Source organism: Tasmannia lanceolata, unplaced genomic scaffold, assembly GCF_043159265.1.
Source record: "Tasmannia lanceolata isolate RefF3 unplaced genomic scaffold, GAP_Taslan_0.1 ptg000018l, whole genome shotgun sequence".
Taxonomy (NCBI): domain Eukaryota; kingdom Viridiplantae; phylum Streptophyta; class Magnoliopsida; order Canellales; family Winteraceae; genus Tasmannia; species Tasmannia lanceolata.
Genome location: NW_027518695.1, coordinates 6,161,797 through 6,176,510, shown reverse-complemented (window position 1 = coordinate 6,176,510; position 14,714 = coordinate 6,161,797). Strand labels below are relative to the sequence as shown.

Sequence of the window (14,714 nt, the reverse complement as noted above, 5' to 3'; positions counted from 1 at the left end):
TCTCGATCAAGAAGGGGGGTCATATGAGTTCACCCTAAAAATCGAACACTACAATAAAATCAGGTCGGGTTCAAGTTGATTTTAATTTATTTTTAGCAATAGCTCGACTTGATCCCAACCCAAATTGCATCACTAATGCCAATGGAGTGTATTTAGAAAAATACCGTTTAAAACTTAAAAGCCCATGTGAATCTTTTTTCAAAAACTTAATTTTAAATCTACGTAAATAAAATTTGCGAAATTACAAATCCCTAAAATTTATAATTGTAATTAGTCCTGGAGCCTTCTAGGGGTGTAAATGGATATTCGGAAATTCGATTACCGTCCGCATCTGAATCCATTTAAAGTGAATATTATCCGAATCCGTTTCAAGCGGATATTATCCGAATCCGTTTATGAGATATCCGGCTCTTAGCGGATGCGAATCTGGTAAATGGTATATCCGATCCGTTTAACATCCGAATCCGAGAAGTAAATCCTTTTTATTTATTATTAATAATATCATTAATATTTATTTTTAGTAATGACATACTATCTTTTGTTTCTAAAAGAAAAGAAAAACACCCGAAACCCATTCCATCAAAATAGCTCAAACCCATTCCATCATATACAAAAAAAAAAAAAGGAAAAACCCAAAAACCACTACCAACACTATCATCCATCCCCACCGCCTCTCTCTCTCTCTCTCTGCCTTTGTTTTAAAAGGAAGAAGATGATCTCATATATTTTAGGGTTTGAGAGTTAATTTTATGAAGAGAATGTAGAGGTCTAGTTTTAGGGTTTGAAAAATTCATTCGAGTAAGAAGGAGAAAAAAATATGAAGTGCTGCAATAAAATGTTCGAATTTACCGGATAAACGGATACGGATAATAATATCCGAATTCGAACAGTATCTGGCGGATACGAATTCAGTAATAAATATTAAATATCCATCGAATCCGAATTCGGATAGTGTATATTGTAATCGAATTCGGATATAACCATATCCGCTCCGAATTCTATCCATTTACACCCCTAGAGCCTTCTTTACTACTTCTAATCCTTGTCTATACTAACCCTTCTTGTCTGACATGCTATGGCTCTACTCTTTTTATACGCTTCTTGTTCACTTCTAATAAGGCTAATTTCATGCTTCACGTTGACTTAAAAGCTTGCCACATATTTTCTATTTATTCTCTTCAGGTCCTAATGATTTCTGCATTTTCCCATTTTGAATATTTTGCTTGCCTCCACGTTCTGCACTCTTTGCTTTTGCCTCCACTTTTTGCACTCGCTTTCTCACTCAGACATCTCAGGATCGGGGTTCATTTCACAACTTGGTGAAGCCCGAATGCAAGCAAATACGCAGTTTCTTTCGTAGTCTCGTGTGTGATGATCAAGACTGTCGATTATGGCCTGCCTCCATGAGGCTAAGTTATGCTTGCGGGTTACTGCCAAATACGCAATCCTAGCCATTAGATCATTGCTACAAATTGCAAGATCATTTTTCAGTGAAAGCCCCTAAAAATCTTTGGTTTGAGGGATTAGGATCTTCTTTTGTCATGGAATAGACCCCATTGTAATGCCCAAGTGGTGGATTAGGAGATCAACGACCCCAAACACCCATGTGTTGAGTGGGGATCATCTACATCCCAAAAGCTTCTGGATTATTCCGTTTTTTTTTTTTTTGGTTGAAGCTCTTAGATTTTATTGCTAAAGAGAAGACCCTGAACAAGGCGGTCAAGGGGCCAATTAGAAAGACAAATACAAAATTTCCAAATGAACAGACTGGAGGCTTCCTCACGGGGAAGAAAATCAAGAAATTCTAGGTCGGCACCTGCTTGAGCAAGATGATTCGCCCCTTCATTCGCCGACCTCCTTACATGATGATAAATAGGCGTATGGCCTTCATCCCAATCTAAAATCTCTGAAGCACGCCACAGGGGAGAAGATCGGGCTTCCAACTACCTTATGACATTCAAGGAATCTCTTTCCACTATTAGGGTGCTCATATCTCTATCTGACACCGGTCTTGGGCCTTTGAGAATTACTGTCACTTTCGCTTCATTGGAATCTTTGATTCCAATGGGCCCAGAGAATGCCCATTTAGTGGTGCTATTCTCATCTCTTAAGAGACCTCCGATGCGTAATGGACCTGGGATTTCCAAACTCGAACCATCAAAATTTAGCTTTAACCACCCTTGGTTGGGTGGGGTCCATCTAGGGGCAACTACCTATTCACTCTCTCTGCGATTGCAAACCTCTTTCCAACACCTTGATGTTACAATTCGAGTAAAATGAAAAATCAGGGAGCACTTATGCCCAAGAAACCACTAACGAGATGATTCTGAAGAAGGAAGAGGAAACACTTTTTACTACGTTTTTTTAAAGTGCGAGCATTTCTCTCTTTCCAAAAGACCTAGATAGTGGCTAATAGCATCAGGTTCCGTAAGGTATTACCCTTTTTAGTCCAAGGGGCATAAGACCAACTTTCCAAAAGATCAGACATGTGATTGGGGAAGACCCCGGGAAACCTAAAGATCGAGTGTTAGGATCTTACTCCTTATGGATTATAACTTGATGAGGTTCAATAGGCAAAAAAACTTTCACCCATTTGGTAAAGAGCACATAAATCTTCGCATACCTCCCGTGATGGGGATAAAATATGATCGCAGCACATGGCACAAAATCCAGCCAGCGACGCACACAGTGCTATATCACAAAGCAAATATGAAGCAATTCTCGGATTGCGACATGTGGTGCCAATGCCTTAGCTGTGTCATCCGACCTTAGGTGTGTTGAATCAAGAGCAGACAGTAAGCGCCTTTCTTATGGCCGTTTCATTCTGTCCCCGATTATGAAAGGTCAAGCAGATATGATAGGTATTTACCGCGACTGGCCTCCACTCCTCGCTCCCGAGCGACATAGCATCTTCCACATGAAAGGTCCTTGACAGCACATCGACTGTGAGATCCAACAGCTTGATTGAATTAAGATCTGAGCGTTAAATCATCTTGGAGGTAGATTGGGTAAGTGACGTAGGGGCGGGGGTAGCGGAAGCTTTAAACAATTTGATGCACGGATGTGTCGCGGAAACAGTTTTGAAAAGTTGGAAATATGGGAGGGTTAGGCTGAAATAAAGATAATGGTTTAAGGGTTCGGGTAACTTTTGGTGCTGGTTTAAGAGGTCGGATGGAAAGTTGAAAAGAAGCAGGTAATGGGCTGCTTCAATGGCTAATCAAAACTTGCATTAAAACAAGTTTAAAAATCTGCATAAAACAGATAAAATGAATGAACAGAGAAGGTTAAGTTTTACCATGAAAGCTTGAATACTTCTTCTTCTCAAGATAAGATAGCGAGACTTTTCTCCACCAAGAAAAACGTATTCATTTCATAATAAAAGCACCAAAACGGTTACACTTCATGGCCATAATTATAGTCTTTGGTTTGGACGTTTCCCACTTCCTAAACTTTCTAAAATTCCTAGAATTTCTAAAAAGTCCTAAATTATCTCTGGAGTCCTAAAATAACTCAAAGTCGTAAAGTTTCTCAAAAATTTGAACTATCCTAACTCCAAGTAAATTCGTCCAACTAAAGTTACCAAAAATAAAAAAAATTAATAATAAAAAGAAACTCTGGATATGCTTTCGGTCAAAGCTGAAAAGAAGAAACAAAGAGAGAGGATGGCAGAGATTGAAAATGTGGAAAAAAAGGAGAGAGGAGAGAGCAATTGAAAAGGCCCAGCATGAAGAGGAAATGGCAATGTTGGCTAGGGAACGTGCAAGGGCTGAGTTCCAGGATTGGGAAAAGAAAGAAGAAGAGTTCCATTTTGATCAAAATTAGGTCAGACATTAGGCTGCGAGAGAAGATTAGATTTTGACATCGAGATCAATGAACCTTACATGGTCTTCAAGGGTCTGACAGTTGAGGATATGGAAGAGCTCCGTGATGACATTAAAATGCATCTCGATTTGGACAGGGCAACACCAACGCATATTGAATTTTGGGAGGCATTAATGGTAGTTTGCGATTGGGAGCTAGCTGAAGCTCGGAAAAGGGATGCGTTAGATAGGGCAAGGGTACGTGGTGAGGAACCACCTGCTGAGATACTTGCAGAAGAAAGGGGATTGCATTCGAGCGTTGAAGCTGATGTCAAGAACTTCTTTCAAGGGAAAACACACAGCGAGTTGGAGGCATTCCAATGCCAGATTGAGTCACAGATGCACTCTGGGACAGCCAAGGTTGTTGAGTATTGGGAAGCCGTTCTGAAAAGACTTCATATATACAAGGCAAAGGCCTGTCCGAAGGAAATTCATACCAAACTTCTACGGAAGCATTTACAACGTTTGGAGCAGCCAGTGGAGATTGAACCGAGCGTAGAATCAGATCATGATTCTAGGCCGAAAGAGGAGGATGCCGTGCATGTTGTGGAAGATGCTGTACCCTATTCCCCGGAACCCACGATGGAGGAACTAGCAGACAAGCCAGGAGAAGAGCCTGGTTCATTTTCACCAGAGTTGTTGCATGCTGATGAAGATGAAGAATTAGCAATTGATTCTGAACAGGACAGAGTTGAACTGGATCACGGAAACGTGTGGCTGAATTAGAAGAACAACAAAGACGGATACAAGAAGCTATAGCTGCGAAGTCAACCCCATCTGAATACAACTTAGAAATGAAAGCAATGAAAGCAATGGGAGCCATGGAGGAAGGGGATGCAGTATTTGGCTCTGGTGCTGAAGTAAATCTAGAGTCACAGGTGTACTGATGGCTGTTGAAGATCATCACCAACTGCTCACCAAAGAAATAAGTCTGTTGCATGGGAAATCTTTTGCGATCTTCAGTCAGAATAAAAAGAGGAAGACCAAGAGTTTAGTGAAGTAGTTTTAGATATTTTATGTTTGTTAAAGTTGTTGCTATTTTTCAGGAGTTTTCTAGTCTATTTATTTGTAATTCATTTCACTCGATTTATTAAGCAAGAAAAGTTAGTTTCAAGTCTCTGTTTTCTGCTCTGTTTTATTTACATATGGTATCAGAGCTGAGGCGATTTTTTGGGAGAGTTGCTGAGGTTTTGGAGATTTGAAGACCGGCTGTTTGCTGCAATCGTGTCTAGCTGTGATCGAAGACCTGCTGTTTGGCTGCAATCATGGATCTCACCAATTCAGTAGGTGGAATCGAGAAGCTAAATAACACGAATTATGACTACTGGAAGTCATGCCTGGAGTCGTATCTTCAGGGTCAAGATCTTTGGGAGGTTGTGAATGGAGCTGATGCCGTCCCTCCCAACTGCACACGCGATTCCCAGGATGCTTCAAATAAGTGGAAGATCAAAGCAGGGAAAGCTTTGTTTGTTCTGAAGGTCACCATTCAGAAGGATATGTTAGACCATATTCGTGAAGTCAAGACGCCTAAGGAAGCCTGGGAGTCATTTGCCGTTTTGTTTTCTAAAACAAATGATGCAAGACTCCAGATGCTAGAGAATGAGATTGGATCAGTCTCTCATGGGAACATGACAATATCCCAATACTTCATGAAAGTAAAAGGTATTTGTCATGATATCACCCAACTTGATGCAGAATCCAAAATCACCGATGCACGTACACGGAGGATAATTATTCGAGGTTTAAAATCTGAATACAATGGGTTCATTACAGCTATTCAAGGGTGGTCAGTTCAGCCATCTCTACTTGAATTGGAAAGTCTTCTAGCCAATCAAGAGAGTTTGGCTAAACAAATTGCAGGTATATCCTTGAAAGAAAATGAAGAGGTACTCTTCACAGGTCGGGGAAGCAAGCCCAAATCAAAATCATAGCCTTGGCAAGGGAGCACTCAAGGAGAGGAAGCTTACATAAATCATGAATCAGGCTCAAGTTCAAAGAAAACATGGACATGCTACAACTGTGGCAAGCCTGGTCATTTTGCCAGGGGTTGCCATGCACCAAAGAAGAAATCCGAAGAAGGAAATTCTGCTACATCGAATGATGTTCAACAGAATGATGACAGCGAGGACGAATGGAGCGCCTTTGTCTCCATTGTTGAAGACCAATCCTTGGTGGCTGAAAAGAAAAAATTTTAGGACAATGAAGAAGAATGGGCAGATTTTCTTGTCATTGATGAAGATCAGTTAGAAGGATGGGCAGATCTCCTTATCTCTGATGAAAAACCGTTAGAGTTAATTGAGATGGCTTTAACAGCCTCTAATCACGTGGTATCTACAAGCTCTATGGAGGAAGATGTCTCAGATCAACCAGACTATTCTAAAGACTGGATCGTTGACTCAGGCTGTTCAAACCATATGACAGGAGATGGGCAAAAATTCCTCACAAAGACAGAGTACACTGGAAAGAAGATGGTAGTGACAGCAAACAATGCAAAGTTGCCAATTGCTCATGTAGGAGATGCCGCTTGCATTCCAAGATCCAGCAATAAGCATATCCTGCTCAAAGATGTTTATCACATTCCCAACATGAAGAAGAACCTGATGTCAGTATCTCAAATTACTAACTTAGGTAATTTTGTCATCTTTGGTCCAAATGATGTAAAAATCTACAAAGAATAGCAGATTTTTGGGATGCCTTGCATGGAAGGAAAGAGGGTAGAATCAATTTATGTTATGACAGCCCAAGATGCATATGTTGATAGAACTCGAAAAAATGAGACTGTTGATTTATGGCACTCTCGTCTTGCACACGTTGGATATATGAAGTTGAAAGTCATGATGAAAAAACAATTGGTAAGAGGGCTTCCCGAACTTGAAGTTAGACATGACATTGTCTGTTCTGGATGTCAATATGGGAAGGCACATCAGCTACCATACACCGAATCTGCGTTCCAAGCAAAAGAGCCACTTGAGCTAGTGCATTCTGACGTCCTCGGCAAAGTGAAAATTCCATCCATTGGAGGTAAAAGTTATCTATTAACATTTATAGATGATTTTTCAAGATATGTTTGGATATATTTTTTGAAAGAAAAACTTGAAGTGTTCAAAATGTTTGTGGAGTTTCACAAACAAGTAGAAAATGATCTTGGCTATAAAATCAAATGTTTAAGATCTGATAATGGAGGTGAATTCTCATCAAATGAGTTTTCATCCTATCTGAAAGAGCATGGGATACGCAGACAACTTACTTGCCCCAATACACCCTAGCAAAATGGGGTAGCCGAAAGGAAAAACATACATTTGGCTGAAGCATGTAGAAGCATGATGCATGCAAAAAATGTCCCAACCAGGTTTTGGGCTGAATGTATGAAGACCGCTGCATATGTTATTAATCGTCTTCCTCAACCAAAGCTCAATTTCATCTCACCTGTTGAAAAATTGTCTGGTGTTAAGCCCAATGTAAGTCATTTACGTGTTTTTGGTTCAGTTTGCTATGTATTTGTACCTGATCATTTACGCAGCAAATTTGAAAAGAAGCATGTTAGATGCATTTTTACCGGTTATGGCGACAGGCGACATTAACGACTACGTTAACAACGAAGTAATTTTCTCGTATGGGTGGGAATCAGATTAACAAAATCCAACAGTCCACTATAATTTTACAAAAATACGTGCACGCTTACTTATTAAAAAATGCATTGCGGCCCACATTATTTCAATATCCAGACCGTTCATTTGATGGGCGCCATTGTAAATAGGCCTTTCTTGAAAAAATCATCTCCATATGATGGTCTTAACTCTCTGCTCCATAGAGGTTGATCGGAGGGTTTGGATCATCTTATGGAGATGATTTTATGGGCAAACCCTCTTTACATCGGGGCCCAACAAATGAATGATTTGAATTTCTCCAAATTATTTTTTTTAAATATATACTTTTCATGGGGTCCATCTTCTCTAATGATCTAAACAATTTATTGTTGGGCCCAATGAGGGTTTGCCTTCAAAGAGAGAAGAGAGATTACTTACAAGTGGGGCTAGGCCCCCTCAAATGTTCACGTTGAGAGGGAAGTGAGTTAGGGTGAATTTATCACTGCCCCAGATCTAAAGGAAGCATTTCTAAAATGCCATCTTCTTGGAATTAAAAAAAACTACGGCGTCTTCGGCGATTATTCTCTACAAGTACGAATTGACCAAAGCGGCTGCGTGGCTCTGGAAAAATGGGCGAAAATCTCATTCTCGGTCACGCTTCTGCAGCCATTTGAAAAATTGAACGTTGTATGTTAGGTTTGTGTTACGGTTCTGAGTGGGGGCCCGCCTGGGTATGGGATTGGGTGGGACCCAGCCTGGAATGGGACAGGTTTAAAGGGCCTTGCCTAACGCGTACCATCAGCTCTGGAACTTTTGGTGTATCGGTAAGGTACCTAACATTTGGTATCAGAGCAGCCACCACGTCCCGTGTTCGAGTTACATACGGGGCGACCTGTGGAGAGGCCTACCTATAAAAGGCTACCTCGTAAAAGGCCAAAGTAAAAGCCATCAGAGTAAAGTTGCCAGAGTGGACCGCCGAGGAAGGGGCAACTTGTGAAAAGGGCTACCTGGAAAAAAGAATAGAGTGAAAGATGTCACAGACTGGGCCGCAAAGGACTGCGGATTCGGAAGCGCGGTGGTATGTTACGGTCCTGAGTTGAGGCCCGCCTAGTTATGGGGCTGGGTGGGACCCAGCCTGCTATGGGACAGGTTTAAAAGGCCTTGCCTAACTCATTCCATCAGCTCTGGAGCTTTTGGCGTACCGGTAAGGTACCTAACAGTTTGCCGAACCACATCCTTCTAATCTTTCATTGGTAAATTCTTTTGCCAAAAAATTAGTCTTTTTAACCGGTTTTCCTTTGTTGTTAATATACCGACGGTTTATTCTTAGAACACCTGTAACTGTCTCTATTTAGGGGCGGTCATTACTGCCCTTCATTACTGCCCCAAGTGTAAATTCCTGGCTCCGTCCCTGCTTCTAGTCCTCCCAACGGCTTTCTTCCCTTCTCTTGCAACAAATATAAAATAAAATTAAACTGATCCAATTATTGCTTGATTTATATTTTATTTATTCTTTATTCATCGAATCCATAATCTAAATCCGATGTAGATTGTCAGATAAGCATTTTTTTTTAAATCTATTTAATTTAATTATCCATATAAACTTAATTTGGATGGATTCGGTAGAATTTGCTATTCTGGTCTCCCAAAACCCGTGGTCCAATTACTTTACCTAAAACATAGATTTAAAATCAACATGGTTTAAGGGGCCGTTTGGAAACGCGGATTTTGGAATCTTGGATTTCCTCATAACCCTGGATGAGAGACGAGAGAGGGAGATTGTCTGTCATTTTCTGATTTCGCCCTTCTTTCCGTTGTGCGAGAGAACAGGAGATCGTCCCGTGTTTTTAGGTTTTAGAAATCTCATGATGGGGAAGAGACGTCAAAAACCTGGATTTCTCCGGGATAATTTATTGTATAATCCAGAATTTTACAGCACTTACACAAGGACTATTGTGCATAAGGCCGTCCAATATAGTAGAGCTTAGTAACCAAGGTATCAAACTCCTGAAAACAAGGTGAGCACCCACTTTAATCTCCTACAAGCCACTCCTGTTACAGAACTCTTGTCCATATTATTTCTTTGACCAGACAGAAACTCCACATGGAAGCTTTAAATATATCTACGACTCAAAAAAAAGAGAGCCTATGTATCCAATTTCTAAAAGCCCTATATACATTTGTGGTTGAAGGGAATAAAGACTTGGCCCTCCTATATACACATCCTGACATTAATGAATTCCTAATTTCCTACCCTGTAAAGTTGAGGCCTTGCCTAATAATGATGCCTTAAAGCGAGTAGCGTTGAGGTCAGGGGTTCAAACTTCATCCTTACTTAGCATAGGGTTAAAAAAAGAAAAAAGAAAAAGAAAAATCCTTTACTATAAGAAATAATGGACTACAATGTTCACAGTGAAACAAGTGACACCAGCAGACCAAATATGGCATAATTTGCATGGTAGGAACACTGGCAAAGAACTACACTCAGAAAGTAGCCGTTGTCACATTCATTCATTCGCCAGTATAGTGTAAAAAAATATCTAAAATAATTTCTGGGAGGGAACGAAAATGGGATGCAATTTCAAACATGGTTGACCTGATCACATAAATACTGATGCTGAACATCCAGTTTCAATACCTATATAAAACCACTTAATCTTTGGACGAATACAGTATTTTACACAGAGTGAGGTAGTAAAGCAGTATTACATTACTAATCTTCAAGGGGCTGTTGAGATTCACAAGACCTTCGAGAGGGCATTGAGGAAACTATCTATGTTGCAGATTGTATAAGTCAGAACTGAAGAAAGGGGACTGTAATAAGCGAGATTTGATTAAAAAAAGAAAAAAATCTCGGTTATTTTTTAAGTTCCTTACACATTTAGTCTGGCTTTGTGTTTTTTGAAATTCTTTGCATTTTGAGTGAGAAAATGGTGGAAGTTCTGTTCAAGAGAGACGGATTTGTTAGCTTCTAAACAATCTAGAGTTGAAAAGGGCATTGCATAAAAAATCTCAAGTGGGGAATTACTATATTCAACTGATATAGGAAGAATTTTTTTGAAACACGGCATGCCCATGGGCCCAAAACACATGAACATTTGTGTGGTGATCAGGGCCATTTATTATGGTGGGCTGCAGATCCAATGCCAGATGGACTATCCTAGTTTCACGATCAAGAAGGTGGTCATATGAGTTCACCCTAAAAATCGATCAGTGCCATTTGCCAACCACGATCTGACAGCTACAATCACCTGGGCATTTGGTGGCCCGTTGAATCCATGGCCTCAATCATCACAGGGGTCTACGGGCAAAATTGGGAACTTGACATGTGGTGGTCCACGATATCAACAACCTTGATCACCACCATACACACAAAATCAAATCTATTGTGGCACATGTGCATGATTGTTGGTACATTAATCTATACTAATCCACCACCGAGATGTATGGTGTGGTCCATAGAAATATCGAATAATAAAAAAGAGAGAAGAAGAAGAAAGAAAGAAATTGAGAAAAGGTCCTAACCCTCGATCAAGGCGGGTCTCAGCCATCGGTATTCCATGATCTAAAATCTAGGATCAGCCACCATCAAACTTGTGATCAGTTGATCACTACGCAAATTTTCACAGTTTGTTCCAAGATATCAATGGCTATTATTTCACCTTACACATGGCCCCACAAAAAAAAAGTGACGCCGGCTTTGGATGTATTTTATGGTTGAGCTTTTATCATAAAATCAGGTCGGGTTCAAGTTAATTTTAATTTATTTTTAGCAAAAGCTTGACTTGATCCAGCCCAAATTGCATCCCTAATGCCAAAGGACTGTATTTAGAAATATAGCGTTTAACACTTACAAGCTCAAGTGAATCTTTTTCCAAAAACTTAATTTTAAATCTACATAAATAAAATATGTGAAACGATAAATCCCTAAATTTAATAATTTTAATCAGTCGTGGAGCGTTCTTTACTACTGCTAATCCTCGTCTATACTAACCCTTCTTCTCTAACATGATGTGGCTCTAGTCTTTTTACACACTTCTTGTTTACTTCTAATAAGGCTGATTTCATGCTTCACGTTGACTTAAAAGCTTGCCACGTATTTTCTCTTTATTCTCTTTACGCCTCCACTTTTTTGCACTCTTTGCTTTTGCCTCCACTTTTGCTGTTTTGCACTGGCTTTCTCACTCAGACAATTGCGGTTTGGCTCAGGATCAGGGTTCATTTAACAACTTAATTGGTGATGCCCGAATGCAAGCCAATACGCAGTTTTCTTTCGTAGTCTCGTGTGTGATGATCAAGACTGTTAGGTCTAAAATTGGTAACAGGTTATGGTAAGGCCGGAAGGGCTGATCTGACAAGCCACGGCTGAAGGGCTAGTGGAGTCCTGCGCTGCACAAGGGCACAGACAAGAAGACAAAGGGTCAGAAGACCAACCCGGAGTGTTGCTCCGGACGGGCACTTCGACACTCAAGTCAGTATGAGCAGGAGTGCAGAGCAATGTCTGATCAGAAAGCTTAGGGTTTTTGATTTCAGATCCCTCACCTTAGCACAAGTGAAGGCTATTTATAGTGGTTCTGAGTCACCTGTCCAGGGCAGGTGGTAGCCCCTGTATGGACCAGGTCTCATACCTAGGAGGGGCAGATGGAAGTCCCTGATTGGTCCAGGTGTCGCACCTAGCAGGGACAGGTGTTGGCTTTGCAGTGGTCCCTGTGAGGGCCACGTGTCAACAGCCGGTTGGTTGCAGATTTTGGACCCCATTAGTTGCCCCCTGGTTCTCCGAGTCGTGATAGCGGCTAGGGGAAGCAAAAAGAGGGTTAAAACAGCATCTGGCCGGCCTTAAGCCCTATGGGCAGCTGAGGCCGGCCTCAAACTGGGCCAGAAGAAACCGCGGCCGGACAGGGGCCTCCGGGTGGCCTGGTCGGGCCTTGGAGCATGGCCTGAAGGAGCACGGCCGGACAGGAGTCTGTGGGCGACCCAGTCCGGCCAAAATTTGGACCAGAAGTCTGGCCGGCCAAATCTCCTGGGCGTCCTGGCCGAGCAGATCTTCTGGGCGTCGCAGCAGGCCGAGCAGATCTGTTTCTGGGCGCCAAGCGATTGCGCCATATCCTGTCCGGCTAAGCCGCTGGACGGCCAGGCCGGGCAGAACTTTGTCTTCTAGCAAACGCGTCATATCCTGTCCGGCTAAGCCTTCTGGGCGGCTAGGCCGGACAGAATTTTGTCGTCTAGCGAACGCGTCATATCCTGTCCGGCTTAGGCGCTGGACGGCCAGGCCGGGCAGATCTTGTTTTCTAGCGAACGCGTCATATCCTGTCCGGCTAAGCCTTCTAGGCGGCTTGGCCGGGCAGGTCTTTTGTCGCGTAGCGATTGCGCCATATCCTGTCCGGCTAAGCCTTCTGGGCGGCTCTGCCAGGCATAATTTTGTCTTCTAGCGAACGCGTCATATCCTGTCCGGCTAAGCCTTCTGGGCGGCTTGGCCGGGCAGGTCTTTTGTCGCGTAGCGATTGCACCATATCCTGTCCGGCTAAGCCTTATGGGCGGCTCTGCCGGGCAGAATTTTGTCCTCTAGCGAACGCATCATATCCTGTCCGGCTAAGCCTTCTGGGCGGCTTGGCCGGGCAGAATTTTTGTCGCGTAGCGATTGCGCCATATCCTGTCCGGCTAAGCCTTCTGGGCGGCTCTGCCGGGCAGAATTTTGTCTTCTAACGAACGCGTCATATCCTGTCCGGCTAAGCCTTCTGGGCGGCTTGGCCGGGCAGGTCTTTTGTCGCGTAGCGATTGCGCCATATCCTGTCCGGCTAAGCCTTCTGGGCGGCTCTGCCGGGCAAAATTTTGTCTTCTAGCGAACGCGTCATATCCTGTCCGGCTAAGCCTTCTGGGCGGCTTGGCCGGGCAGAATTTTTGTCGCGTAGCGATTGCGCCATATCCTGTCCGGCTAAGCCTTCTGGGCGGCTCTGCCGGGCAGAATTTTGTCTTCTAGCGAACGCGTCATATCCTGTCCGGCTAAGCCTTCTGGGCGGCTTGGCCGGGCAGGTCTTTTGTTGCGTAGCGATTGCGCCATATCCTGTCCGGCTAAGCCTTCTGGGCGGCTCTGCCGGGCAGAATTTTGTCTTCTAGCGAACGCGTCATATCCTGTCCGGCTAAGCCTTCTGGGCAGCTTGGCCGGGCAGGTCTTTTGTCGCGTAGCGATTGCGCCATATCCTGTCCGGCTAAGCCTTCTGGGCGGCTCTGCCGGGCAGAATTTTGTCTTCTAGCGAACGCGTCATATCCTGTCCGGCTAAGCCTTCTGTGCGGCTTGGCCGGGCAGGTCTTTTGTCGCGTAGCGATTGCGCCATATCCTGTCCGGCTAAGCCTTCTGGGCGGCTCTGCCGGGCAGAGTTTTGTCTTCTAGCGAATGCGTCATATCCTGTCCGGCTAAGCCTTTTGTGCGGCTTGGCCGGGCAGGTCTTTTGTCGCGTAGCGATTGCGCCATATCCTGTCCGGCTAAGCCTTCTGGGCTGCTCTGCCGGGCAGAGTTTTGTCTTCTAGCGAACGCGTCATATCCTGTCCGGCTAAGGCGTTGGACGGCCAGGCCGGGCAGGTCCTTTGGCGTTATCACTTTGGAACTTGTACCTCGCATTTAATGCGGACGGTGCATTTAATGCGAGCGGCGCATTTAATGCGGTAGGTGACGTGGCGCACTCCGGCTGGTGGGAAAAGGGCGGGATTTTTCCCACTCTTCCAAGCCTATATATACCGGAGTTTTACTCCTCATTTTTCACTTTTCACATTCTTCTCTCCTTCTCTGCTGCTCGGTCTAAATTTTCTTAGCTTTCTTAGCAGGATAAACACTAGATTTGGATCAGCGGCCTAGGGCAATCCCATCAAGTTTTTCTCAAGCATTTGCCCTGATTTATGGTTAATCAACAGACCTGGATCAAGTACACTATATAAGTGGGCCCAATAGGGCCATCATTGCTTGTGAGGAAAGAAGACGTTAGAATGATTTCTTTTTGCTACTGATATCAGTACAAGGATTTAAATTTCGGTTTCGATACCGGTTTCGGACCCCCCGGAAAATGAAATTTCGGTCGAAATCCGGCGAAACAAGAGAAAGAGTATTTTATTCAATATATTTCGGAATTTCGGTAAAATATTAAAAAAAAAAAAAGGTGTTTTAGGTGAAATTTCGGGGAAAAACGGAATTTCGGCCGAAATAAAATACTGTTTCGGGTAAGTGAGATTTCGGCATAGGTCTCCACTGAATTCCGAACTCATATTGTCGAAATTT

The 14,714-nt window shown here is 43.0% G+C and overlaps 1 long non-coding RNA gene and 1 pseudogene across 1 annotated transcript; one reads left to right on the top strand and one right to left on the bottom strand.

Moving 5' to 3' along the window:
- Positions 1–1,719: 1,719 nt before the first annotated feature.
- Positions 1,720–3,370, bottom strand: LOC143851628 (uncharacterized). The gene is made up of 2 exons (XR_013236429.1): positions 3,296–3,370; positions 1,720–2,943 (listed from the first exon to the last, which is right to left on the bottom strand). It is a non-coding gene; the product is annotated as an uncharacterized LOC143851628 (long non-coding RNA).
- Positions 3,371–3,539: 169 nt separating this feature from the next.
- LOC143851608 (splicing factor Cactin pseudogene) lies at positions 3,540–4,968 on the top strand (annotated as a pseudogene).
- The last annotated feature ends 9,746 nt before the right edge of the window (positions 4,969–14,714 follow it).